At 45.0% G+C, this 24,716-nt stretch overlaps 1 protein-coding gene across 1 annotated transcript in view; it reads left to right on the forward strand.

Moving 5' to 3' along the window:
• The first annotated feature begins 263 nt into the window (after positions 1-263).
• Positions 264-24,716, forward strand: part of DUSP26 (dual specificity phosphatase 26) — a 67,093-nt gene continuing 42,640 nt past the window's right edge. The window contains exon 1 of the mRNA XM_083811578.1: positions 264-361. The gene's annotated coding sequence lies outside the window, so the exon portion shown is untranslated. The remainder of the gene's footprint in view (positions 362-24,716) is intronic.

Here is a 24,716-nt window from a genome sequence, read left to right on the forward strand (position 1 = left end):
ACATAAGCCTGCTCAGTTAGGCACATTTTCCCTCAGAAACCCCTGCCTTCAGCGCCCAGAAGCCCTCAAACCCACAAAGCTGTCCCTCACCCGAAGCAGCCATGTCCAAGCACTGCTCTCCGCCCTGGGGGCGGGGGGGTGTTATTGTTGTGGCCATTTTTTGTTGGGTTATTCAGTGTGCTTTGGACGACGCTGTGGAGAAGCAGTGTGGGCGGAGTGTGTGCTGGTGCCTCTCCTCTCGTGTGGAAGAAGGAAAAAGGGGTTTTAAGCACAAGCTCTGAGTCCCACCTCAACGTGATCCCAATGGACACAGTGTCTCCAGATTCTTGCCCTTAGTGGCATTTATGTCTGGCCTGCTGGGGTAAGTCTCTGGGGTTTATTCCTTGGCTGCCTTGAGCTGCTTCTGCCTGCCACATGGAGCTGGGGGATGCCCACATCCCAAAGAGCGGCCAAATGGTGCTGTTGGGGCTGGTCCTGAGGCGTGCGCTCGGGCTTCTGTCAAGCACCAAGAGGGTGCAGAGAAAGGGGGAAAAACCCCCAGGCTTTAAAAAGTGTCTTTGTTTGCCCTTTGGATCGTTCTGATGTATGATTTTATTTTATTTGTTGTTTTTATCATACTCCAACCTGGCATACTTCTCAGCATCAAAGAACATTGCTTTATTGTGACATTTTCAAATGAAAACTACATGGCAGTAATAGCTTTCTAAAGAGCATTCATTTAGCCTGGCAACATTTATATGTGGCAGGGAAAAGAAGAAGGGGAGAAAGCCCAACTCTGTGTAAAACTGGTGCTTTGAGCAAAACTCTATGATGATTATTTAGCAAACAAGCTCCCCTATTAGAATGGCAGAGAGGAAGATTGCATATCTAGACTAAATTACACTTTACAGGGAGATGGCACAGAATGGCTTTCTGCTGAGGTTACACTTAAATTATAGCTGTTGCTAAAGCAAACAGCTCACAGTTTATATGTGAATTTGAATTATGTATCCGGCAGGCAGTATGTTTATGGAAAAAATAAAGTCAAGTCAATAGATTACTAAATTGCTACCACATTCGTAAAGGACAAAAATAGCTATAGTAGTAGGACATCAAAAACAAGCTACAAACAGGCATTATTCACCGTTGTCCACAATTCTTGAGAAGAACAGCTTGGCTCTTGAACACCCCTGGAATCATTGCCGGTGACTGATTGAACTGTAAGGTATCTAGAGAAGTTTCAGACTGTTGGGAGTGCTTAAGGTTTCATCTGTGACCCTTCACACCTTAAAAACAGTTGTCCAATGCTTTGGGGAAATATGTTCTTAGGTGTTTGGAGCGTGGTGGTGAATGGTTTTAGTAGAAAGCTCTTCTCCACTTTCGTACTCCATGTGTATGGGTTCCATTCTCAAGAAAGGTGGATTTTTTCTCCTGTTCCAAGGAAATTGTTATTTTTTTTCCATTGTTATTAATGTGAGTGGAGCATATAGAGTCTCTAATAAAGATCCAGGTGGTATTGTTTTATCATTAGAAAGGGAGAGGTGTACAAGTCAACACCTCTCTCTGTTGTAGGCTGAATTATCCTGAGTAGTCCCGGAAAAGACTGAGCATTCATGTACTGTGTATTTACTATGTCCTGTCTAATTGTTTTTAATTAGAACTACAAGCCTTAAATTCGTGATCTGGTAACTAATGCTAGGGTCACTGGGATGTTCCACTCACCAGCCTTTCTATTAGAACCAAAATAAAAAGATAATGCAAGATTCAGTCAAGCATCTTCTGTGTAACATTTCAAACTGTCACTTAATATACAAAACATTTCTGAGCAAGGGAGATTTTTTGTACTCCCACCCTGTTATTCCTTTGTGATCACTTCTCTAACAAGGCCTTTGACAGCAGAACATGGCTTCTGACTTGTGACCAAAACTGCAACTCAGTTCCTCCCCTCGTCTCCCCCTTCATTCCCCTTCCTTGTGCAATGGAAGCCATCAGGTCATACTTAATGTCCCCACTAAAAGACACTGGTTATCAAATAATTATTTCTGCTACCATTTTGTTAACCCTTTAGTACACCAGCAACAGACTTAACCTAGGGGTTAAAAAAAGAAGGGATGGGGGGGGGGGGGAGAATGTGTTCAAAATGTGTAGGAAAACTATATTATAAAGCCAGGAATTGGAAGAGATGAGAATATGACTGGTGTGAAAAGGAAGAACCACCTTGGGAACTGATGATCTTTTAGTAAAAGCAGCAGTAGCACATACTGTAAGGCTGCAGAGCTTCTGAAGAGCTAGAAATGTGTGCGTGTGCATCTTGGAATACTTTTTAAGAGTTGTTTTTGTTTGTTTGTTTGTTTTTTGTAAGGCTAATAATGAACTTTCAAAACAAATCTTGGAAATGGAGTATTAAGCCTTGAGATGATTAAAAAGCTCTTAAGTCTTGAACATGACGCTATCAATGCTAAATCCTTGAAAGTAAGGAGTAAGGGCAAGAAATGGAAGATGGAGGCTGTCCTAAATATTTTCCTTTACTGAAATGTAACGGGCCACCCTTGAACTCTGAGGGAGACGTAAAATGATGCACTAGATATTTTTTCCTGTCCATAAGTACCAGCTTCATATAAAGTGCTTCTGAGAGTGAGGAACTGCAGCTGCTGAGCAAATGGAGAGCCATGAACCAGAGGCAGAAGAAAGAAAATGGAAACCTGAAAGCATATGTGGAATGCAAAGGCTGATGCTGTGTAGTTGGTGTAATGGTAGAAAATGAGGTGCTTCAGGTATTTCAAGCATGTGGATGTGTAAGATACTTCCACAAACTTTGGAATAGTAAGTTATTCTTCAATAAGTGATGAAGAGAGGGTAAGTAAAAAGAAGAAAAACAGGGAAAAAAATGGATGAGTAATAACTACTGCTGTTGTGCCTGAAAGAAGTCTTTTCCCTTAAATACCCATCATGTATGTGTTTATGAAGCCAAAAGGTCCTTTTGATTTGTTCTAATACAATTCCACATGATATGAATCAAGCTTATGGAATGTCTCCCAGTAGTTGTGGCATCTTGTGTGCCAAAGTGACCTGTTATACACTGACTTTCTAATGTGGAGGTAGAAATACGGGGAACTTGTACGTAGCTTCACTAAGGCTCCTCTGAAGAACTGGAGTGTGAGACCATTTGCCTATGAGCTGCACCAGAGCGAGCTTTCTTGAGATCTTACATCTTAATTGGCTTAGGATATAACACCAGAGAATAGGTCAGAGGGACAGAGCTATTTGTCAGACTTATTACTAACACCGGGCAGGTTTAGTGCGTAGTCCTCCCGGGGAGGAAACGCGTTCTGTGTATTGAGTGTGGGAGAGAGAGTGAGTAGATGGAGTTGGGCAGTAAATCTAGAGATAAATGACTCATGAAGATGGAAGCAGCCCATAACTTGTTCATGCATAACAGAGAAAGGTTGAGATAAATAAGGGATTTTTTTTTTCCTGGGAAATGTAGGAATTGAGAGAAATAGGTGGGGGAGATGGCGTCTCAGCAGACTGTGACAAGAGTAGCTTATGCAACGAAGCATTAACGATGGCCAAAAAGTGAAAATTAATCCTTTGTCTTGGCATTTGCTTGTGTGTTGAGATGTAGCCAGCAGGAGTCCATGTGTGGACTTGAGCTTAAATTCACAGCACATTTATTTTGTGGAAACGATTCCTGAGTGGCATCCAGAAGGGCTGGGTGCAGTCCCTGTTTCTTCCCAGATCTGGGTCAGCTGGAGAGAATGACAGGAGCAGCACCGCCAAGCTCCCCACCTGCAGTTTTCTGGTCTTAGGCCGGTTTCCTGAAAGAACAAAAATTCAGCAATAGCACATGTGTGTGTGTCAGTGTGCCTTCAGGCCTGGGAGAGTTTCTTACTGTGTTCAGATATTGCATCTAGAGCAATGGGCTCAGACTCTTTGGGGAGATGCTAGGTCTTAATGAAACATAAATAAGAATAAAGATGGATTGGTCTGGATTTGGGGCAGAATGTAAGCAATAACCTTATAAAGAAGCACTTGGGATTGTGGCAGTAATTCCTGAAGAATTAAATTCACACCTCCTTAACTTTCTTGTTTTTGTTGAGAACTTACCTGTCGTTGTATTACCAGTGAAGAATTAACTCTAGGTGCTTATTGTATAAGCCTATATGATGTTTCAGGGTGCAGTTGTGTTGTGATTCATAATGCCTTGGTCCCAGATGTTGTAGAATAACTGATATGCTGTCATGAAACAAAATACAGGTATATATCTTACTGAAAAAGCTATGAGCAAGTGCAGTCATCTTTTTATATATGCATGAACAGAAGTGCTGTTGGAAACTGCCAAATGATGTTGCATTGAAATACAATTTTTTTTACTAGAAGTCTCTCAGAAAACTTTCATTAAAATACTAAGAAATGAGTTTAGAATGGTAATCGACCAGCTTTAATGTGCAGCACCAAACACAAGGAGGCCAAAAACCTTTTCAACCTTTCTAGATTCTGCTATAATACAAACAATAAAAACCAATAATCTAATTATTCATTTCTTCCCTTTTATTTTTGAGGTATAAAAATACCAACATGAAGGGGGGGAGAAAGGAAGGACCCATAATTGTTTTACAGAAGCTATTAAAATGGGCTATTAAAATAAACTTAATGAATAGATATTAATATCTGGTTAAGGCTGCTCTGACCTCCTGTCTTACAGGTCCCATTTATGTCTTGTTTGATGAAAGTTCTCTGAGACTGCGAAGCAAAAGGGCAAACTGATTTATGAACAAGACTTATTGTTGCACTGGCAGATTTGTATAATGAGAAATATATTAAATCTAATGAAGGGAAAGCGTGCCTTTCCAAAGCAGTAAGTTTCCGCCATGATTAAGTGATTCAATATCCCTCAGTGGATTAATTTAGACAATGCAGGAGGGCATGCAGCCACTGTTGCAGCCTCTTGCTCTGATGACAAATGTTAAGCAATGTTAAGTATTTGTTTTCTGTTGCAAGTTGTAGTGATAAAGGGAGAAGACTTCCACTAACTGATGAGACAAGTCCCCCTGATGCCAGCGTACCCAGTGATTGTGGTAGAAGATGCACCAGAGCCTCTGTCGCTTTACGTTGCAGTGTCAGGGGCTGTTCCATTTGACAAAAACTGGCTGTAAACCTTATTTTTCATCCACCAGCCTCTATAGACTGAAACCAGGCCTTCAGCTCATTAGTCTAGTGTTCATAATCTTTAGTGTTTAGGTTTAGGGTGGGAGGGCAGGGTTAGAGTTGTTGCTGGCAGTACGTAGCTTTATTAGCTGCAGTTCAGATCTGCCGGTGCATTGGCCTGAGGTCGCTGCGGTCTGGGCTTGCTTGGCTTGTGACAGATCGATGTGCATGAAAACACAAAGCAGCAGGTCCTTCAAGTGCTAGACCGAGAAGATAGTCAGGAAAGATCAAGACGGCTTAATGTACGTGGGCAACATCGAAAGTACCTGCCTTCATTCAGGGCTTGGTCTTTGCAGTGTCTATGTTCTGGGCTGGGCAGATGTGTTAGAATGGGCTGTGCCTGAACTGACGTGTCTGGTTTTGAGGTGCTCCTAGAAATGGTCATGGTCAGTGTAGGTATGCCCTTAGAATTTGATGCTTGAAGCCTTGATGTCCTCGCAGTGAATCAGCAGAGCACTATTTGGGCAGCAGAGGCTGCAAGTAGATCCTTGATTTCTCTGCTTTGACGTATGAAAGGACAGACTTGTTTTTTTACTACAGTTTTTCTCCTGACACAACAACAACTTTCCCCTCCCACCACACTAAAAATATTGATTAAAGACAGGAATGCCTGTGGAGATGGTGGAAAACAAGGCCAAAGAAGCCAAACATTGATAAACTTAATTAAATTTCTAATGAAAACAGAGGCAGCCTGTGGTGATTACTCTGTGTAACTGAGACTAATACACCAATTAGGCTAATTCATCCCCCGGTGCTCTAAACACAGTTATAAACTTAATCCATATTTCTTCTCATATGTCAACAATTGATTTCCTTAGTTTGGGATGCTCCTGGTTTGGACACAGAAAGCAGCAGATACTTGTTCACTAGGGAGATGCTATGTAGGAACAGGTAATGTCCTCCTGGCTGGGTATTGTCCTCTAGGGAATCCCTTTTCTTTCTTTTCCAGTCTTTCAAAGGAACCCTAGCGTACACTGAACACATAATGAGCCTAGTTCAGGATATTAATTAGTGAATTCAGCAGTTGGAAACATTATCTGTGTTGGCACAAATGCATGATGGGTGGAGAAATTCCATACGTCTTTGGGATGAGTGAAACCTGCACGAGGTGGAGCTCAAACCATTCGCTGGTCTTGCGTTTCTGGGCCTGGTGACCCAGCTTATATCCGGATTCTTTTTCAGTTTTGGTGCAAATTGCTTTGTACATTCTTCCAAATGTACCAGGGGAATAAGAATGTAGTATTGAAATCGGCTGACTCCTGTTTTATTTATAAAATGTCTTTGGATAGCAATTATTGAATCCCAGCTCTCTAAAAAAATAGATGTGGTTTAGAGCTGCACAGGACCGGTTTGTGATGAGCATATGAGCAGCTCTCCATCAGAACCCAGGCCTGAGCACCAGATTAATGCCTTTTGGTGAACTTGCAAAAGTTTTAGGACGTTTAAGCCTTTGACATCTCTGCACACAGGAGTTTTTCTGTTGCGTATGGGAATTGCAGAAAGGTCAGAGAGCACCTCATGCCTGCTCGGTGTATCCAGGAAACAAATGGTGGGCAAAAGGAGGAAACATTTAGCAACTTTTGCTCAGTTGAATGTCAGTAATGTAAAGTTAGATCAGCTAGTTAGATACAGTGGCTGTACCAAATAAGTACTGTCTCTGGCAATTAGCAACACTTAATTTTAAAAATGAGATAATATAATCAATTATGTCTTTTAATTTGCCAGACAGTATCTTACAGGGTTTAATTTTCTGCTACTACACCTTTCAAATTATCTTCAGGTGCTGTTTTGAATGTAATCATTGATGCTTATTCTGAACCTATTAGCACTGAAGGTGCCCCCCACATACAGCCTCTTCCAACCACCCACAAAATGCTGGTGATCGTAGGCAGAGAAGGCGGCAGAAGACGTCTTGGTCCATTCAACCTTTCTCTGTCATCAAAACTTTTTGGTTTCCGGATCAGTGGGTGTGAATCTGTTCTGCTGCTCTATGAAACGCGTGTCTGGCATGTCTTATTTTTATCTCATCCTGCTGAAGGATAACACAAATTCAGGAGTTTTTACATGAGTAGATTAGAATTATTACCAGCAGGAGGATATGCTGTATGCAGATTGTGAATGGCATAAAGAGTGTGTGTATGCATGTATTTCCTTCCCTCCCTCTCTCTGAATCAGATAAGCTGTGCTGAGCTGCCTTGGGTTTGCACAGAATTTGGAATCAAGAGTTTAAAGGGTTTAAATTAAGGAGCTGCTTTTAAGATAGGAATTACGTATTTGAATAAACTATTAACCTACTAGTCTAATATTTTATTAATGGTTGTGGCTAGGAAGAGATGGTAAATGCTAGTCATAGCATCCCCTTTTGCATTTCGTTCCCTCAAGCAAATGTAATTTTCCTGGTAATCCAGCAGAAGGGAGGGATGGAGAATGGCTGAGTTTAATGGTGGCCCAGCTGGGGAGAGGTGCTGTGTGTCCAGGCTCTGCATCTTTGGTGGCAGCTGACGAATCTTAATGGAGTGGAGAGACTCCAAGCTTGTACCATCTGCATGCTCAGGTTTGAAGTGATCACTGGATAGGGGGAAAGAATGGCTTCCTAAAATCTAGGGGGCGGGGGGGGGAATGAGGCAGTTCTCTAGCATAGGGTACAGTCAATTCTTAGGAGCATCCCCACTACTTTTTCTTGACAAATTCCCTACTTTTGCAGATCTGAAGGGCACAGGAGCAGACCACAGCCCAGCGCCTTCATATATTGTATGCAGTATCTGATCTCTCTGTATGTTTCTTTACCAAGTTGCCAGGTGCTTGAGGATGACATGAAACAACAAAGCAGTCTTTTTCTCATTCGTATGCAATTGGGGCTTGAGAAATGCATAGCGCTTTCTTTGGCTGCACTTGTCTCACCAGAAGGCTTTGTTCATGCCTGACCTAGGCAGAAAAAATGCATTTTAATCATCAAAGCAATTATATTTATGCAAATAAAGCGAAAAGCACGTTCACTATATTGGTAATGAGCGCTGTGATTGCATAAAAGCTATGGTTGAATAAAGGGCCAGTAGGCATCGCTGGCATTTGACCGATTTGCATAGCTTGGAAGGAAAGCATGCTTTAAAGCAATGTGGTAAAGTTATGAGCCATATATGTGGAGTCGTTTCATTGAGAATCTTCATTTCCTCGTTAAATGGGCTCGGCTCAGCAGGAGACCAAGCGTAAATCCACAGGGTCAACCGCCAGCTTGCTCCATGTTTCCAAGCTTCTTGCGTTGCACAACAGCAGCAGCCAGGCTGAGCAGTCGGCAGTGCCTCGGAATTTTTCTCCTAGCACGTAACACTTCAGAAGCTTCTAAAACACGAATAAGGCAGCAGCAATTCAAATATTCCCATCCCAACTATGAGCCACTTCACAGGCAGCCACCAAGGTCAGGAGCCTAGACTTGAATGTAATAATAATTTTATTCAATTTGCAGGAATAATTTGATTTCCTAAAACGTGGGAATTAGCAAGTCCAGCCCAGAGAATTAAAATTGCCCAGAGTCTCAGATGCTCTGAAAGAATCCAGTAAAACTCCATCTAAAGTCAGTAAGAAGCAGAACATAGCATCTATTTTTCTTATGACGTCCTTAAGGTCAGACCAGCAATGGGGAGGGGAAGAAATTAAAAGGTAGTTTCTCTGAAGACACTATTTTACAACACTTTCTTTGCTTGTAGCTTGTTAATTTTCACAGCAGAGTTGCCTTGGGATGTGAATTAAAGAAACAGATGAAAAAGTCTTGTGCCTCTAACTGTACTGAAGGCCTTATGCATACTCCTGTGCCTTTGATGAGAAACATTAAACATTTTTAATTTAGCACATCAATTTGAAAATCTAATTTTTTTTAATGCTTTGTAGCAGCAGACGCTTTTCACGGTGCTGTCACTACCATAGAAGAATTATGAGAAACTTGAACCGCGAAAAGTAAATTAGAAAAATCTCATTTCAGTTACTCTAAAAAGAGGGGAAATTAGATTTTGATTAAAATCACTCACACATACAATTTTAGGTAAACTAATTTAGCAAGACTGACTATATAATTTTTTTGCTTGCCTCTGCGTCCTTTAATAGTCGCTGCGTGGGCCTTGTACGAGCATCTTCTCTAGCAGCCAGTGAGGAGGAGAGCTGTTAAGTGTGGCCTTTCCTTGACCAGTTGTTGTGAGGCTAGGGAAAAGAGTTGCTTGTTTGACGGTGAAGATCCAAAAATTGAAGAAAATAGTTAGAATTTATCCTTGGGATGTGCCACATCGGATATATTTTTTCTTATCTATTTATTTAACTGTAGGCACAATCACAGGAAATTTGAGCTGTTAAATTTCAGATAACATTGAAAGGAGTTTAGTGCTTTGACTTTGGGGACAAGTGAGTGATTTGCAGCAAGCACTCTGTTTTACTTCTAATTCCTGTTGCTTTGTGAATTCTCTGTGAATTTGGTATGACTTTTCTGAAATCTATTTGTCACTTTAAACTGTTGACTGTATAATGGCAGCATCTAACTTATGACCTGCCACGAGAGCTGCATTTGATTTTTAAATGCGTTATGTTCGTTGATTGTGATTTTGCTATCAAGTATATAGCCTCATTTTTTTCTTTTTCCCTTGCTTGCCATATCATTAAGAGCCAGGTTTACAGTGCAAATATTCATGTCTGTAAAATTTTCATTGTTTTGTTTAGACCTGCACAGTTCCCGTCCTTCTTGGTGGTTAATCTTCATGAGCACTTTAGATAACCGGGTGCTGTAAACAGATGGGAAACTAGAGGAAGGGAGATATTAAGGCTCTGAATCTGTGCCACGAATCTTTGGTGCAGCAGAGCAGCACTGGAATCCCAGCCCTTGTGCTTTTGCAAAGTCTGCCATTGCATGTTTAAGGAGATGCTGGTCTGATGCTGTGGTTTTACTTGCAGAAAAGAAGGTGAGGAAGGAAGAATCCTCGCTGGCCTGAGGTAGAGTGGTTATGGAATAGCTCGTAGTAACTCCAGCTACTTTGGAGAGAAGTGGTGCTTCATTGCAGACAACCTGATGTGCTGACGTGACTCTGAGCACTTTGGCATTTCAGGCAGGTAGGAGCAGTAAGAGTTCAGATGACAATAACTGATGCAGTACATTACACTGCTTGCATTTTTCGCTGTTTGCATTTGGCAACATCTTGTGCATGGTGAGAGTAGTTCCCCGGGGCGTTATCCTCATCAAGTACACAGGTCTTAAGTGGGACCAGAGTGATGTATGTGTTGCCTTGGACTACTGCACAGGGATGAATTACAACCATGTAGTCCTGAAGAGCCTTCTTCTACTTTGTGTTCTCTTTTCCTTCATCAGTAACCCAGATGCAGTAATATGTACTTTTTCCCTGGACGGTTGGATCAACTAAAGTCAGCTAGCTTTTATCTCTTTTTTGCTTTGATTTAATTTGAATACCCTTATAGCAGAAATACCATGATCAAAGATGAAATACATAAAATGCTAAATGAATTGATTTGGTCCTAATATTCATGAGCTGCTTGTATGTTTTTTAACTCCAGACCAGAACATTTGCAAGAATATATCAATGGCAATATTTTGTTTTAAGGATCTGTGAGGAGACTGAAGAATGAGACATCTGTCACTGAGGGGAATTTGGGCTGAAGTATTGTCTCCCGCAGTGCGTGGGGAACTGAACTGCATACACAGCTACAGGGAGTGAAGAGGGAGCAGCTCACGGCAGTAAGATTACGTGCCCTCTGAACTGCCTTGCACACTTGCACCAAGCAGGAAAGTAGTGTCAGGACCTAGCAATAGCACAAGGTGTCACAGGAGGGAGGAGAGATTGGTAAGTGCCTGACATGCTAAAAGATACCATAAAGGTGAGCAGGGTAATGCTGCGCAAAACATAACCGTAGAGGTGGCGAGGTTAGTCAATTCCATGTATTCAAGCAATTTTCTTCCATCACCCCCAGCTTCTGATCTGGACAGAAATATCAGTCAAACTATTTTTTTTAATCTTTTGTGAAATCTGCTGTTGTTAATTTGCATCTGTGGGAGCAACAGAATCGCCTTATGGGTAAATTTGCAGCTGGTTCAACTCAGTTTAGCACTAGGATCTCCAATAGAAGTATGTAATTTGTACCCATGGTGAACCTGTCCCATAAATGTGATGCTTAAGCCTTTTTACTACTCTAGCTTTTAAACTGCAGATTGCTGGCATTGTTTTTTCCCATCTTTCACAATATGCTTCCTTTTTATTAGCTTGTTCTAGCCCTTTAAGTATATGATTAAGCTATTTGGTAGTTTTATTGTAAGATCCATAAAATAAGAAATTTAGAAAGAAACTTAAAATCAGTTTTATTTCAATAATAACTATTTCCAGTGTAACGATTCTGACATAATTGTGAGTCAACCGAGGGAACTGACCTCTGCCTCTCTCTGGAGGTGCTTGAGCCAGCTCTTGCTATGACTAGATGGATGACCTGAGCACGGTGACAATGGAAGGAGCTTTAACGGGTGTTTTTTGCAGGGTGACCACACAAAATCCCTGCGGAGGTGGTATTTAAGGTTTCATCTCCTGTCCTATTTCGTTGTGAAAGGTATGAACACGTTCTTCAGCCCTTGTGAGGCAAAAGCCAATCCCTTAGCTTTAAGCTGGTGTTCTAGTCCAACCATACACGCCCAGAGTTTGACCCCACATTTACAGGCGAGCACTGCTCATATATTGCTGACTTAGGCCCAGAATCTCTTTAAGTACTGTCAAGGCCCTCAAAACAGGGCAGGAGGATGAAGTGGATTGTGGATGCCCCATCCCTGGAGGTGTTCAACACCAGGCCGAACCAGGCCCTGGGCAACCTGATCTAGTGGGTGGCATCCCCACCCATGGAAGGGGGGTGGAGCAGGGTGGTCTTTAAGGTCCCTTCCGACCCGTTCTGTGATTCTGTTCCGGGCTTTGTGCAGGTCTTCTTCCACCCTGGGACAAGGAACCTGCTCCGGCCTGACTGCCGTGCTGCCGCTCCCGGCCTGCGGCTGGGCGCGAGCTCCGCCGCCTTGCTGGAGGGAGCAGCTGATTGCCGAGCGATCAAATGAGATAAAGAGACAGCGGAGGTGGCGGGCGCGTCCGTCTGTAATGAAAACTAAGTGATGGAGCGCAGAGCTGAGCGCAGGAGGCTCTCCTGCTGTTAGCAATGGGCTCGAGGCCTGCGCACGCCTGCCCTTGTGGTGCTGAGGGCCGTGGCACTGCGAGCGGGCCCCTGCAGACGGGCACCTCTTCCCTGCAGAAGGGAAGAATTGTCTGCCTGAAAGCTTGCAGGGGGAATGGAGGCTGGGAGGTGCTTGTGCGTGAGCCAGCGAAAGGCGGAACATCCAGCCTGTGTGATGGGTAAATAAACGATGGCTCTGCGTGGCCCTACAGCTGCCGCAAGAGCTGGAGCCAGAAGGGAAACCATGATTTAGTGGCAAGGCCAAAGTTTGGAGAGCTGGTGTACTTCGTTCAGCATATTGCTGCTGCTTTTCTGTGTGTTCCCAGGGAGAAATTGCCACGTCCTAGCAAATGGCGTTCGCTGGAGAATGTCGGAAAAGTTACAGCGGCTATGTGGGAAATAAAGGGAATAACTAGGTTTCTATTTTTCCTATGGGAATTTTCTCTGTAAGCAAAAATACTTTCTTTTCCACCTTTCATTTTTCATCTTTTCTTTCTATAAATGAAAAGGGAAGGGGACAGCTGACTCAAAGTGGAAAACAGGAAGCTCTGCTTTTCTCTAGAAACTGGGGAAAAAATAGGTGACAACAAGTTAAAATTGGAGAGGGGAGGATATTATCCAAAAAGGCTTTATTTTCCTGGAAAAAGTATTCCTGTTGGGTTTGCCAGTTATTTGTGTGAAGTGCTTTAGGTGACAGCTGTAGAAGTGTAAAGCATCCTTAGCAAGTGGGCATTTTCATGTGGAAACATCCAATGGCCTCTTGCCTGATAAATCACCTCCTCTAGGCTTTGGGAAACCTTGAAAAACTATTTCTTTAATTCTTGTACATTGAAATGATTTCTCCAGTAGTTTCCTAACTAGTCTCGAAGAGAGCTTTTTCCAAAGCATGACCCAAGGTGCCAGTGGTAAGTACGTACCCTGCTGCAGGGTTTTGGGTGAGTGGTGTGGCTGTTCCCTCGCTGCAGAGGAGCAGGAGCTGGACCGGCAGTACCTTGTGCCTCGGGTGCTGACCCGAGATTCTCGGTCTGTCTTTAAACTGGGTCTCAGTAGGGGTTTTCTTTCACTGAGGTGTCCTAAGGGTGTAAATTATGAATTTATCTGGATACCGTACGCACTGAATCGCTCTCCCTAAGCAAATGTGGTTAGCAGTTGGAGACCATCAGCATCCCGTTATTACGAGTATGATCGGAGCTATCTGTGGATCTGCCAAGGATGGTGTTTATTTCCTCTTCTGTGGGTTTCTGTGGCAGGAGCCCATAGGAGCCAGTGCCCTTTTCTTTCTGCCCTGTAGCCACTTTCCAGAGCCGTGAGTCATGATCGCATGGAGGTGCAGCCAAGCACACGGCCAGAAGTCGTGTGTTTGGCAGCAGCTCGTGTGCAGGCAGGAGCTTATTAATGCCAGCTGAATCCATGGTGATAGGAAGGGAGCGTGGCGATGCTACCCATGGAAACCAGAGCTGCCGACTGTCACTGCATCCTGCTCACAGGTGCTTGAGAAGTCCCTGGAAATGTAAGGAGAGAATCTGCCTCCCCTCCGATTTTTCATTTACATGTAGGTCCTAAACATGGAATGAGAATTTTAATTGGTGGAAAGAAAATTGAACTGCCAAATTCCATTACTATATAGCTGACTGATAGGAGATAGGAGGCTTTAATATGTTGTCACTCATCTTAGCTTTGTTCCTACTTACACCATCCTAAATCTGGAGTAATATTTGTTTGTCAGGGAGATCCAGAAAGCATTACAAGGAACTGGAGCCGGCGGTCTGTTGCCCTCTCAAGGAATGACCAGCACAGCGCATCTTTTTGCTGCATGGGAACATTAGCGTTGCTTCCTGCCAGTAATTGCAAGCAGACTGTCTGCTCTCGGGAGATCCAAAGAAGGGATGATTTCTGCTGTGTCCCTGCTGAGGAAAAGAAGAGTACTTAAATGATACAGCTGGGAGTAAGGCAGCCACCCAGCAAACAGATCTGTGCAGCCAGATCCCAGTCGCTGCACGGGGATGGGGGCCAAGGCAACACAGCCCCAAATGAGTCAGTGAGATTTTTCGTTCAAATCTGTCCTCTGTGCTCCAGATCGGATAGCATAGGGACCCAGCCACAGTGACAGCACAGCATCAGTTGCCCTTTTTGGTTGGCTTCTGTTATTTATAAAGAAATGTTCGTGACCTCACTGTCTTGTGTTTGTGATGCTCAGCAGACTACACCAAACCAAATGGTTCTCACTCACAAGTCAGTGTTAAATGTGAAAGTGATTAGGGAAGTAGCAAGGACCATCAGATTAATAACGTTTCCAAGTGTCTTCTCTTTGACAGGGACTTGTCAGCATTTGCTCTGAACAGATGTGAAGGATTAGGCATTCAACACAGTTCAACTTGACTTGCATGCATCGTCCAGTTTAAATAAAAAGGTGGGTTGCAGTTTGTGCACCATGATTTGCCAGGGACTAGAAGAGCAAAGATAAAGTTTGATAGATGATACTGTGTCTTACTGTCACATTTTCTTTTCCCACTTATCTGCTGTCTGTTTCTCTTTAGACAGAAAACTCCAGGGTAGGGAGGAAGGTGTGTTGCTTAATAGCCTTGTCTTAGGACAGGATCTAGACCAACCTCCTTTTGCTGGTGGTCTTGCTGAAATGGGCAGAAAAGGCCCATGTAGCAAATCTGGCTGTCGGTTACCTGTAGGAAAAGATCATTCTGTTCAGCCCTGCTTGGTTTTATTTGAAACAAGTGTTTAAATACCACTGTGGGCCAAAATATGCCCCATAACATGCGTATGTGTGTTTTTTTCAGTCTCTGAGCTGAACTATTCCAGGCTGAGATGCCTCTTGCTTTCCTTCAGATGATGTTCAAAGTATGACACAAGGAGCAACAGCTGGATCCTGCAGCCAGCTGTGGGAGCAGCGAGTCAGCGAGCTGGCTGTGATTAGCGTGATAAACAGCAATCGCAGCACACCAGCTGCCTCGCCACTCGCAGGGTTCTGCAACGTGGGGACTTTTCTGGGCAGAGACGTTGCAGAACCTCCACCAACGCTTGTGCTGCTGCACGACAGTTGTCGTCTGCCAGCCTCAGCTTCTTATTGCTCCCCTTGTGAGGCGGATGGAGTCCATGGCTCTGTTAGCATTCGTGGGATTGTGAGATGCCTCCGCAGTCCCAGGCAACCCATTTCTGCATTGTGCTTTCTGACCTGTATGGTGAGGCATCATTTCCATCTAAAGGCAGATGCCATTTTTCACTGATTGCCAGATTCCTGATGGAATGTGACCCAGGAAGTGTCAGCAGAACGCATCCATCTGGCCTTAGTTGGCTTGATGATAAGTGAAGTAGTAATGGACTGAGATCCAGGTTAGGTGCAGAAAACATGAACGCACGAGTGGGCACACTCTGCACGCATGCATTGTGCTTGGAAAACATTTGATTAATATCTTTATCCATGGGGTGAGGCATGCAAAGGACCCGTGTCCTGGAAGTAGCCTATCTTCAAGGTCTTGGTAGAAAATCAAAGGTTTTCTTAGGGCTTCATGAAGAATTGGCAGCTTGTTTAACTGTGGCTGTGCCCCTGCTGCGAACAAGACAGGATCAGCAGACACTGAGGGCTCAGACTGTGAGTAGGTTCAGTCGCTCCTCTGACCAGAGCGTTTTGCTTCATCTGCTCCCAAGGGCTGAAGGGCCAAGCGTGCTGCTGCTGCCGTTGGGTACCCTTTATCCCCTGCATATGCTTATGCCGGCTGTTGCAGAGGTTCCCGCAACGCCTCACATTTAAGACACTGAACGGTGCCAAATGCTCTGTAAACAAGAGTAGGACCATGAGATGTTCATTGCCAAAATGGCAAAATCTGCTTAAAATGTCACTGCCTTGCCTGGATTACCACCAGCCTACTGGTGTAACGACGTAGGAACGCTCCAAAGCAGCACGAGTCTGGTGACTTAGCCCTAAGCGCCTCCTGCAGCAGCTGGGACTAAGCCAAATTTTGTACTAAAGCCTGTGGAGAGTTCACGTGTCCTCTTCTCCCAGCGGAGGTTTTAAGGACAGCAACTTTTGGTGAGAGGAATAATTTAAACCATTGCTGCTGTTCTGACAGTGAATCTTTCCCGTAACCTGAGAGCTGGTTTCGTGCCTGATGCAGTGACATGCTAAAAGCATAAGGCAACGTGGGGGAAAAAGGCAGGGCTATTATCTGCCTCTTACGGGTGGGAAGTCTGAAATGGGAGGGAGATTAGGCGATTTTCCCCAAACTACCCGGGTACTGATTAAGAAAGAAACACCAGACTTGAATGGAGATGCGACCATTTTATAGTTATTATGGGAAGCAAGTGCAGCTTGTGGCTGGAACTGCGAGGCAATGTGCAGTTTTCATATTTTCTTCACTGTTGGGTGGAGGGAACTGGATGAAGGCAGCGAAGCTGCAGAGGAGAGCTGTGTTAAATGCAGGTACTGGAAAGGGGATGCTTGAGAGCATGTAGTCTCTCAAGGTATTTAATAAAGATCTTTCCTGCAGCATCGGCTAGGGCTAACAAGTGTCTGCATACACTTGACGATTAACCTGAGACCCTCGTGTCTGCCACTGGGTTGTGTGCGCTCGCTGGGGGTCGGAGCATTGCAGAGTCAGCCTGCAGCTTCTCTCTGAGAGCAGATCCTCGCCTTGTGCTCTCCTTGGTCTGCTCTGAATGCCGGCTGGACGGGTAGAAACACACGGGGGTTTTGCATATGGGAAAATACATCAGGAGAGGAAGGGGGCTGTGAAACCTCCCTGCAGAGTGGCATAGATTATCTGATGAAGAGCTAGGCTGTGGCCATCACCATTACCTGAATTACAGGTCTTTAGTCTGAATGGCTTCAAAGCAAGCTCTGTTTTTTGTGTATTACCCCTTCATCCTTTAATATTTAGAAGATGAAAGGAAGGATTTCAAGCACCAGTGGGGAATTTAGGCAGGAACAGAACGTTCTCTTACTTATTGTGTTGACAAAGGATGTCGCTCTTAATTAAGGTAGAAACTACGAGCAAAACTATATAGGAACACTCCTTTCTAATGGCTCATGGCTGTGCCTGAGAGCAGGCTACCTACGTGTGTTCTGACCAATTCAGGCTGATAGCAGGCCTGTGCTCCTAATTCTTCAGTTTTTGTTGAGCTGCCAGACACGGTGCAAGTCAAAGCTGCTGAAAGCTAAGTTAAAACAACAGGTGAAGTTAGATAATAATTTCGTTAATAATTAGAAACCGTACGAGTTGATTTTTCAGAAGAAATTACCCAGTAACAATAGCAACTGATGCTTATTTGGGGGGCTTTCTGGTAGACTAGAAAGCAGCTCTTGTGAGGCATAACTGTGTACAATGCCAAGGAGAAATGAGAGCTAATAAAATGGAGAATATACATCACCCGTTTACATTTATTGCACATTAAACCTCGGCACACACAAAAGATAATGACAGATGCAAATTGAGAGCACTTGAACAGTCTGTCTGTCAACGGGGAGTGGGCACGGAGCCAAAAACCCATATTTTCAGCAACCACGTGCTTTGAGGGGAGGGTCAGGGATGAACCAAGCTACAATGCAGGGTCTGTTAGATTGCAGATAAACCTCACCAGGGACGTCTGCTAGCACCTTTCCTTCTGTTCTGCATCCGGATTGCAAATCTGGACCGATGGCGATGGGTTATTTGCAGAGGCAGAACTGAAGCCAGTGCCCCAGTACCCCCTTTGCACACTTGGATTTGTGATTCAGAAAGCTTATCTTGGGCTCTTCTGGCCCTTATTTTTAGGGGAGCAGCTGGGAACCCCAGCTAGGATCAAATCCCCACTGTGTAAATGTATAAAAGTCAGTCCTAGCCTGAAGAATTTGATATAAGTGGATAAATCAGACAAAGGAGTAGCATCCCTCTCGCTCAGGTGGGGTGACGTTGAACTTCAGTGACACACACGAGATCCCCCATCAAGCGTGTGATAGAGCTGGAAATTGCCTTCCGATGTGCTATCCTATTAATTGCAAGGCTGGCACATTTGCTGTAGGAAGAAGATATCTAGTTCTTTCTTCCTTCTTATTCTTTGTATTCAAACTCTTTACTCTTTTTAGATCACTTTGCTTTATTAAGTCAGCACAAGTCTGCTCCTCTAATGAAGAAACTTCATTTTAGATGGAAAGCAAGAGCAAGATGCACGTTTGTGCGCAGCTGGAGCACAGCTACAGTGCTGGAGAAACATCTGGGTGGAAGACAAAGCACTCAGGATGGCAAGCAAGCGAGTCAACAGGTCTCTGTCAAAATAGCTGCCTGGACAGTTGCCTAGAGATTTCATCCTTGCTCAAGTATTTATTTTCAGGAAAGAGTGCTGGCACCCAAGACTGAGTGTTTGTCTTCAGCCTCTCTGTCTCTCCCCCTCCTCCTGCGAGTGAGTTGCTGCGAGAACATTTTGCTGCTTCCTTTGCTTCTGCTGTGCCAAAGATAAACAGCCCGTCAGCGCAATGCTGAAAAGGAACAGAGAAAGGGGGCTGGAAGTAGTTTAATTACTGAGAGTGCTTGTTTTGTGTACGGTGTGATTGCTTCCTATGATACAGTAACTTCTTCTCTTTCCCTGCGCAAGCATGGTGTTTCTATTTATCAGGATGAAACTGAAGCAGCAAATTAGAGAGGGAGAGGGAGCAACTGTATAGCTCTATTTGTAAGCAAATCTGGCAGTGTGTATGAAGGAGCAACAGTTCCTCTTGAAAGCATGGTATGGATTTTCTCCCTGCGGAATTCCAGCTTCTCGGGCCCTTGGTTTTCCCTTCCTGTTCTTAATTAGCTTTTAAAAGTTTGCCAAGTTCGGAAGAGTTGGACGCAATTATTCCCGTTTTACAGGGGGAATACAGGATGTGGGGAAGCTTTTACCTGTCAACGTTGGTTGAAGCCATTTTTTTTCCAGGACTGAAAATGTGCTGGGGAGGAAAATCGGGTGTAGTGGGCAGTGGGGGTGGCTCTGTTCTTGCTCCTGTGGCCAGGAGCTGCCTCTGTTAGACCGGAGAGGATCAGGCCCCGTCCGTTCGGGATCTGCTGGCTGTGCACTGGGACATCTGTCTCGGTGCAGCAATGCCACCGAGCGCCGGGAAGGTGCAGCTTGGGCAGGTTCCCGTGCAGCACTGGGGCCTCTGGTGGTGGTGGGAAGGGTTCTGTTTACATTAGGTAGCATTTCTTTAATCACCTTTTCTGTTTAATTTTCTGTGCTTTGTGCTGCCTGCTAGGGATCGTTAAGCAATACTCTAGTTATCGCTGCATATCACTTAGTGTGCTTTGCTCTAATAAGCTTTTGTAAATAAAACCCGGAGAGATGAAAAGGCCAACGCCTGATTACGAGCTACCAATTTTGTCTCATTAAGTTCTTATAAGGGGAAAAAAGTAAATAGAATCTTTATCAATCTCATACACTTAGAGAGCTGAAGAGAGAGCTTTCCACATTCATTAAGGAGGATGCTGAGAATAGAGATGTGTTTCCAGGCGCTTTTGGCTTATGAAGCTGTTAAGGGATGTTTTACTGATGACCAGCCTTTATTTCAATCTAAAGATGAGAAGGCAAAGACAGAACCAAAGGAATCATGAAATATTTATATGCAGTGGTTGGAATGGGCCAATACACAACGGTATGCCGTATTCACTCTTCAAATGTTTATATTGACAGTCTTCGTGTATGCTAAGAGAAGAATAAGTTCCCTGCTGGAACTTACTGCAGTGCTATTTCGGTAGCTGTTGCACAGAATTAGCAGTAAATGTGGGAAAATGGGAGTTGTGCGGAATAGGAGTTGTACGGAATTAGGTTGAGCTGACATTGGTCTGCTGATCAACAGGAACGTACCTGTCATTTTATATTTCTTGGTATTTTTATAAAAAAATGAAATAGGTATCGACCTCTGTCCATCTTTTATCACCCATACTTTCTAGAATGCTGCTCCTAGAATCATCAGTTTAAAGGACAGCATTACTATTGTGGCTCATTGTAATTATTTTGAGATGTCCATAAGATTTCACCAGGTAAAACTTGAGCCGAACTTGAGCTCTTAGTAGATGAATACCTTTATACAGAAAGCCTTCCTGTTGCAGGTATTTCCCTAAAATTTATGGTAATATTTGTCCCCAAATTTGCAGTTAGCAAATGTTGACCAACTCTGACAGACCCTGGAATTTCCATCAGCAATTTGAAATCCAGAAAATCTTTGTGGATTCTCATTGGGGTAAGGCTAGTAGCCTGCATGTGAGTGCTTGCTTTGTTAGTTACACATTATATGTCTTTTAAGTACATAACATCCATCATTTTTCTCCATTTTCCATTATACAGTCCCCTTTTATCTTGTACTTCCATGCTCCAGCTTCAGTCTTCTTTTTCCTTCCTTCACAAAGACAAGCAATTCATTCATCAGGCGAATTTATGAACTAGATGAGTAGAGATGGCTTAGTCAACTAATTTCTCGTGGGCGTCACAGCACAAGTGGATGGTTTTAAAAAATAATAGCATTTTCTTTTGGAGGAGATACCGTATGGATTTTTTTCTTTGCTTTTCATATTTCTCAAGTTTTATTTAGTCTTTTTTTACCTAGTCTTCAAAGCTTTGACCCCTATCATTTCTGATCGTCCTCCTTTTCATCCTGTTCAGGAACAAGAACAGTCTTCCCCATGGGGTACGACGGCAAGGAGCTTAACCTTTGCCCGTTCTTTTAAATACCGAACAGAAATCATCCATTAACATTAGCCGAATGAAACCTGCGCTCCCTAAAACTGCTTGGCATTATTATATTGACATTTCTGACCTCTGCTGATATTTGAAATCTGACCATTTTTCCGGCGTGCTGCTCCCTGAGAAGCGCTCTGATGCCCGGCGTGCGAGGCGAGCGTTGGTGCCAGGCTGCTGAGGAGCTACTCCCGGCTTTGAAAAAGGAGGTTGCGGTGCTGGTTCAGCTGGGTCTCCTGCAGCCTGCTCGCAGCCCATGCCTTTGCCGCAGCTGCAGCCTCTCCTCCACGCCGTGTGGCCTGCACGGTGCCATTTTCCTTCTGCTCGGAGGCTTGGATGGCGCCAGGATGCGCTCAGCCGGCGCAGACAGCCTCTGTGCTGTGAAGCTGATGCTACGGCAGCACGGCAGAGGGTTTGCAAAGCGGTGCGGTTCTAGGGTCTGCTGAGACTGGTGGGTACACAGGGTCTGGAGGGCCTGTCCTTCTGCTCCAACTCCAGCAGCCGCAGCAGGACTTGGCGGCAGGGACGCCACGCACCGCTGAGCACCCCTGGCTAGCAGCGAGCGCAGCGGCGGCAGGAATACAGATGCAGCAGACATGCTAATGGCAAAGGCATACATGCAGGTGTCAGACTTAAATATGGCTTGTGAAGTTAAACAATACACAATTTTAATCTACAGGCAACTTGATTTAAGGTTTTTCTTCTTTAATAAAGAGTGTTTGCCAAAGTGTGGTGCCCTTAACAGTAAATGCAACAGCACCACCTTTGGGTCCTGCAACAAAAAGCACTTTGAGCCACAACTTTTCCCCCTTTTTCCTGCGTAGCTGACTTATCTGCTGCATTGATGAAGATTTAATATGAATAGTAAAAGTGGGGAGGGGGGGAGGAACTGCTGCAGTACTGGAGTAGCCTATCACAGGCTAGAAGCAATGGCAGGTCCATAGCTATCATATACATGATGTCTGGATGCTGGTAGTCGGATGGTAAGCACCGAATGCAGAGACAAATTCAGACTCTGTAGGCAATATTAGGACCCAGAGTTAGGCTAGGGTGGGTTTTCCCACCTCTAATTCTTATTTTTGCATCTGCTAATAATTCATGCTAATATTATGCATTTGGGGAGAAGCATTGTAATTAGAGAGATCAGCTCCATGAACGTAAGCCAGGTTTTCTCCTATGGAAAGAGGGTTTTGAACCTTTTATTTGCAGAATGTGCGTGTCTGAGGCTGCATCGGGTGCGTGCACGTGGCTGTGCAAATACACAGGCGTTGCGTGTGTGACGGCTGTGCTGACAGGCGTGGCTGAGCACACGCACCAAGGACTGTACGTGCCCGTGTGGGCGGTCGGGTGTGTGCAGGCCAGTGGCCATTGCAACATCTGTGCAGCTCTCATCCCAGCGGTGTATGTGCCTCTGTGCTCCCACTGCTGTGCTGACTGACGTCTGGCTGTGCTTATACTGCTGCAGCTAGAGACGGTGCTTGTGTGTGCAAACATATTTATTGGAATTGTGTACATGAGGGTGCTTGCACAAGTACCAGTGAAGAAATAATCAGGTACACGTACTGTCAGTGCATTTGGGAAGTGAGATTCCTGAGCAGAGCAACTTCTCCCCCTGGAAAAACAAAACCAAAAAAAGCTCCAAACAGCCAAGTGAATGTAGTAAAAATGCTCTTGCTTTTGTATGTGGAAGGTGAAATCTAAACCTTGTTAGCTCTGGCTCTTTCATGTGGTCTAGGAGACTGGGAACTCTCTAATCACGGGGAGGTAAACTGGAGGAGTGCTGCGAACAAAGCTTCAAACTGACAGCGGGTTTGCAGGGCTGCTGTGCTGCTGCGCGGAAGGTCTTCAAAGTTCCAGGGCCGTTATCCTCTGACCCTGGGGGAAAAAAAACCACCAGATATGGTGCTGGCTGCAAAGTCTCACTTAATTGGAGATATGAGTGTGCTGAGGAGCACCTGACGCTGCTTGATGGACTGGATGTGCTGTTTTCACACGTTGTCTCTGCTTTGATGCATCTTTATGACCAAGGGAGCAGCTTGTGCTTGTGCTTGTGCCCACCCCCGAGGTGTCTGTCCGCCTCGCCTCGTGCTGAAGGCCAGCCAGAAATCTCCCCTGGACTCCAGCAGGCTCTAAAGCTGGCAGAATCCTCTGCTTGTAGGTATTTGTGAGTGTAAATATTGCCCTGACCTTGATCCTCTGCATCATGGGGTCTGCAGATGAGCAAGCTGCAAATCACTCCCTTGCATTTCTTGTTCACACCCGGTCTCATGAACTGATCCCTTTGCACCGAGGTTCGGTGCGCCCAGGAGTGCAGCCCTGCAGAGCTGTTACCGTTCAGTCTGCTTAGCACTCAGCAAGGTCGTTGCCTCACCTTTCCTATGTCCTCTGTCATCCCCTCTTCCCATGCTTGCTTTGATGCAATTGATTTTATTGCTGTTGCTCAAGTCCCCAAAGGGTTTTTCTCAGATCCTGCCAAACATGCTGTAGTCAGGCACCTCTTAACGCCTTCCAGCTAGGCTCGTGTTACGACCCTTCAATTGAAAAGGGGCTCCGAAGATGTAGCACTGTAGGCAAGTATAATTTGAAGTATCTTTTCTTTTCTTTTTTTTTTTTTTTCCCCTTCATGGCATGTAATGCAAGTGAAATGAAATCAGTGAAGTGGGATTTGGCCTATTCATTCTCTCCCAGAGCCAATGGCAGCAAAGTGAGGATGTTCCTCTCCCCAGCCACAAAAGGAGATCAGCTCCCTGGGGTAAAAAGGACAAAGCCCAGATTTGTACAGCTTCATCTCATGCTACCACTGCTCCGTACGCATCCCGTGGGTTCTGACACTGGACGACCGAGCACAGCACCGATTCCACAGAAACGTGTCTGATCTGCACTGTGGTCTCACCCACACATTGTCAGACCCCTCTGAGCCTTTCTGAGGCACACGGAGAGCTTTCAACCACAAGCAGCTCTCCCTGGGACCAGCCGCAGATGCGGGGCGGCGTTCGGATCACCCCGGGGCAGCTTGCTGCATGCCCCTTCTCCTTGGAAGGCCCCTGGGGCTGCGTGCTCTCAGGGGCAGGGGGAAGCCACGCGTTTCCATACGTGAGTGGAAAGCTCCGAGCAGGCTTACAGCACCGCAAGGATAATTCGAGTCCCTGTGGAAAATAATTGGCAGCAGCGCTGAGCCGTGACGCGGGTCCTGCAGGGTGCCGTGACGTCCCTGGGCACAGGGTGCTGCCGGCCCTCTGCCCGGGGCGCCTGGGCCCTCGGGGAGGCATGCAGGTAATTCCTGCAGATCAGGCCCTTCATTAGTGGGACTCTGAGGTCATGTACGTTAGAACCAATTATTGGCGGAGTTATCAGGGAAGGGCAGCCCGGTGACAGCGATGGGCGACCACATGAACTAACGAGCAGACACGTTGAGAGAGTTCCCTCAGAGAGAAGGAGGGAGGAAGGAGCAAGGAAATGCTGCCGCTTCCATAAGCTTTCTGTCGGGGAAAAAGAAAGCAAATGAAGTGGAATAAAAGCTGCAAAATGGAACACCCCTGACAGTCAGCCGCTGAATAGGGTTTTTCATTTAGAACCAAGAGGGTGGTTCCTAACAGGAGCGGGATGGGGGGCACACGAGTGTCGGTGCCATTCCAGGGAGACTT

Source organism: Anser anser (genome assembly GCF_964211835.1).
Source record: "Anser anser genome assembly, chromosome: 26".
In the NCBI taxonomy this organism is placed as follows: Eukaryota; Metazoa; Chordata; class Aves; order Anseriformes; family Anatidae; genus Anser; species Anser anser.